This window comes from Palaemon carinicauda, chromosome 20, assembly GCF_036898095.1.
Source record: "Palaemon carinicauda isolate YSFRI2023 chromosome 20, ASM3689809v2, whole genome shotgun sequence".
NCBI lineage: Eukaryota > Metazoa > Arthropoda > Malacostraca > Decapoda > Palaemonidae > Palaemon > Palaemon carinicauda.
In genome coordinates, this window is record NC_090744.1 from 9,263,786 (window position 1) to 9,268,785 (window position 5,000).

The window sequence follows — 5,000 nt, forward strand, 5'->3', positions numbered from 1 at the left end:
TCAACATATTTTTAAAAGTAGCAAAACAGTCTAAAGAATGAATAACTCTCACAAGTCCATAACTCTGAAAAATGTAAACAAGAATTGACCATTCATCCATGTTAGTTGACAACACTTCAAAAAATCCGCTCTTTTGTACTCTTTCTGGGCTTACATACATTGATGACCTGAACAGTGTATTCAGTACAAGTTTAAATTCTTTGGTTTTCTATGATTTCCAAATCTGGCTTTTTGCTACCTACTTCCATTAAAATCGAAAATTTTATCTGGAACAACGTTCAAACATTGCCAAAGTACTTTACATAATTCTGTCGACTGCCTCCTGCTCCTTCATGTTTAATTTTAAAGATTAATTTGCTGTCCAGTTTCCAACCACTCTTTTCATGATATATATATAAAAAAAAATGCGCTGTATTCATCGCTAAAAACTTCGGAATTACTCCAAACCTACTACTGAGGTGTCACAACATATAAATTTCCCAACACCAGAGGCGTCACAATATAACTATTAAATCTGAGGAGTCACAATATAGCGGTAAATTCCCTATGAGGCGTCGCAATATATTTATAAGATTGCCTACATCCGAGGCTTCGCAATGTGATAAATTGCCTAAATCTGATGCGTCACAATATAGTAATTAACTGCCTACATCTTAGGCGTCGCAATAGAGTGATAAACTGCCTACATCTGAGGCGTCACAATATAGTGATAAACTGCCTACATCTGAGGCGTCACAATATAGTGATAAACTGCCTACATCTGAGGCGTCACAATATAGTGATAAACTGCCTACACCTTAGGCGTCACAATATAGTGATAAACTGCCTACACCTTAGGCGTCACAATATAGTGATAAACTGCCTACATCTTAGGCGTCACAATATATTGATAAACTGCCTACATCTTAGGCGTCACAATGAAACAATAGGTTAAATAAGTCTGATGCAAGTATATAGTTAAAGTAACGACCAAAATAAAAAGAACGAATTTCTGCGTCAAAACGTGATCTCAACCAGAGCATCTGATATTTCTTCATTAAGTTCTCAACTAGCTTTGCTCAATATGTAAAAATACAGAAATACTTTATCGTTTTCATTTTAACAATACCTTTCACGACAAATTTCGTGGAAATTATGTAACAGACAATTCTGTCCAAAAGATATTCGTTAAAATAACGTTTTCGTTAATTCAGAAAGTTTGGCATCTAAACAAGGTCTTTAACGACATAGTTTATCCTAATACTGTAGTTAGGAAATTCGCCTTCAGTATTCGTCCTCTGTAAACCTTTCCAAATACAATTTAGAGTCTGAAAACCAATTATACTTTCTTGTAAATAAATCCAAATCTTGAAGCTTTTTAAAGTAAATAGATAGCATCCAATGCCCCTTCAAATCAACCATCCACAGCTATGCCATCATCTAAAAATACTTCAATCTTCACTTCCTTAGATCTCCAATATCTAACAGACTTAAGAACTTTAGTAAAGATGTACCGCCGCTTCAAAAATATCTAAAGAAAATCCATTATAAAAAAAAAACTTTTTAAATTTTTCCCCAATGAAAAAGATATTGGCAACGTTTTAATAGATTTCTATGCGATAAGCAGACTGTAGACAGATTAAATCCTTAAAAAGTTTGTAATAAAAAACCAGCCTTTGCTTACCATTTCCATTCTTGGTCACCGTCAAAGGAATTATTTCTTAGTTTTTCTGATACCAGTGTCACCCATTCTCTTTTAATAAATTTTGATTCGTCCCTTCCTGACCTATTGTTACACAATCCAACAACCACAGTAACGGTTTTGAAATGGAATTTTGTGATCGCCCTTTTAGACGTCAATGACTATCTTACCGGACCCAATCTAATTCTGTTCAATGTATTGTGAATAACAACAACCAACAGGCGATTAAAACAATAAAATAAAATAAACACAATGTTCCAATTTCCTTGTACCAACTGCTAAATATACAAAATAAAAACAGCTATATTTTCACTTATCTTTTCGACGTCTTTCTTGGTACATTCCTGGCTCCAATGTCAACTCTCGGCCTTTATTGAGCTCTAGACCTCTTCCATCAAAGTTGATATGAATCCACACTTTCCCTCGATCTTTAACTAGCTTGACAATTTCGGCGATGCTGCTCTTTGCTTACTAACTCGTTTCTGCAGCAGTTTTAGATGTTCCTTGTCCTCCAAGTTGATAAACAATCGCATCTAATGCTAACATTTTCGTATCAGTTTCCTCAAAATAACGCGATGCTCATTCAAATGGATTTCCATCATACTTTAACGAGGTGCGGATACTTGTTGAATATTCTGCTGGAAATCGGATAATAAATTGTCCATCACTTCTTGAAACGGTTTCAGCATTCTGATTGCTAACGTGAAAACACTATTCACATCTGAAGCTGTATTTGACCCTGCCTGGCGTCCTGGCTAATAAATTCGACTTGCTCGGGCTAGCGTGCGCTAGAAAGTGACCACTTCCTAAATACCTCTTCAAACATCGAATACGTTTCACCCAACACTAAATTCTCATTGGCCACTGCCTACATAACAACTGAACTTCAGTAACAAGACACTTAAGATCTGCTTACATGTCGTTAGGACAATTATTTTTCGCTATACTTCGTAACGCGAAAAAATTCTAATATATATATATATATATATATATATATATATATATATATATATATATATATATATATATATATATATCTATATATATATATATATATATATATATATATATATATATATATATATATACGCATTTATAAATTCATATATTATTCTATATAATTTATGTACTGTACATATTAGTAAAACTTATATTTATTTATATGTTTATATGTATATATGCATACACAAATACATGCATCTATATATATATATATATATATATATATATATATATATATATATATATATATATATATAAATATATATACATATATATGTATTTATATATATATATATATATATATATATATGGATATATATATATATATATATATATATATATATATATATATATATAAATATATATTTCAATATATATATCAATATATATATATACATGTGCGTGCGTGCGTGCGTGCGTGCGTGGGTGCGTGCGTGTGTACTAGTATACAAGTGTATTTGTGCATTTGTGTGCTTTGTTGTTTGTTTTATACAAATATTTGACAACAGATTGTGAAACGTATGTTAGAAAGAGAAGGACTATCAAATTGGTAAATGAGATTCACATCTATTCAATCGAAAACCAATTAGATAAACACGTTTAAAAAAATTATAATGAATAGAGTAATATTAGTCTAGTATGATTTGTTACCCACAATAAGGTTCATCAAAATCAACAGTAAAAATATAGTAGATTCCCTTACTCACCAAATGTAGTTTCTTTCCTCCTACGTCCTTCGGGATAAGGAAGCTCCTCAGTGTATAAAGAAGAAGGATCCAATTCTGAATAGCGCGGAATGTCATGCCAAGCATCCTTCCTTATGGGACGCAGAGGATACTCTTCCGTTGGCCTCTGTACGCCGTGGCTATACTCCTCCTCTGTAAATGGTACTGGATACTGGTGCTCACTCTGGGAATGTGTTATGGTGCCGTATGGGTCGTGAGAGCCCTTTCTAGAATGGGTCGGGTGCTGGTCATACGAGGAAGGAAATTGAGCCCTCCACTGATGGGCAGAGTGATGACGCTGCGGTGATGGGCTATATGAACTCTTCTTGCGAGGGAGGCTGTGTGATCTGTACAGGCTGGATGGAGTGACCGAGCGCTCTGGAGGCTGAGGCGAATAACTCTGAGGGATTGGCGCGTATTCATAATACTTGCTGGCCCTATGCGAAGGATGATTGAGATCGTCGCAACACGGCATCTGGTGATAGCAATCCTGGTTCTCAGCATTGGAACAGTAGGGTGGGAGCATTTCATGCTTCTCATCTGGTTTTCTCTGCTGTAGTTGTATTTCTTGGTGACTTTCAGATCGCTGCAGACCATAATTGGGATGGAGGTACTGATAATCGGTCTGACATATTTGGGCTAAATGCTGGTGGGAGTCTTGAAGTTGTTCTGACTCTACGTGATGATAATGATCGTGCTGGTGATGTGCTGTCGGTTGAGAATGCTCTGGCTGCTGATGTTGGTGGTCAAGTGGATGATGATGATGGTGATGATGCTGTTCCAGATGATGTAAATGCTCTTGATATTGCTGTTGTTCATGCTGTTGTTGAATATGTGGTTGACCATGATAGATGACTTGTGAAGTAGGCTTGTTTGCGCAACAAGGGGGTGAAGCAGAGGAAGCCTTGTGTTGTTGCATTTTATTAGTCATTGAGCACTTTATGCTAAGGTCATGGCCGGAAGGTACTCTAACTGGGGTAGAAGGCATAAGGGAAAGGGGAGGACTAGGGTTATCTGGGTGGCGCTGACTCACGGTAGCATTTCTTCCTAAACTTTGAACTTGATCGTGTAAATCGACGTAAGAAGTATTGCTGTAATGAGACGCAACAGAGAGTCTGTCATCTTCAAGACATGTCATATCTATGCTTAGACGTCTGGCCATTGTGCTGTTACCAGAACCAGAGGTCTTGGGACACACATCCGGGATGTCGGGCTGGTGACCAGAAACCTTCATTCTTCGGCTGATGTTGTCATCTAAATGCTGTGTGGCTTCCTGGTTCCACTCAACCATAGTTTCTTTCAAGTTCTCGTTGCAAATCGTTTCAGGCTTTGTTGTTGAAGACCTGCCTCTCTGCATGCTCAAGCCTCCATTCAATAAGGCACTGTTGTAATTCCTACAAGGACTACTAGCAGGAGGTATTTTTTCTAAAGACGAACCGGCTAGTATAGGATTGTCTGGAGGTTTAAGAGATGCCGGCATCCCTGGATTGATATGATGGACGGTCAGAGTTGTGTCCTCTTCTTCTTCTTCCCCTTCTTCATCTCTCCTCTGCGAGGCCTGGCACGCCATCTATAGGGAATAAATGTGCACA

General features: G+C 36.7%; 1 pseudogene; it reads right to left on the bottom strand.

The window, feature by feature from the left end:
* Positions 1–5,000, bottom strand: part of LOC137614503 (nephrin-like) — a 90,022-nt pseudogene that overhangs the window by 2,282 nt on the left and 82,740 nt on the right.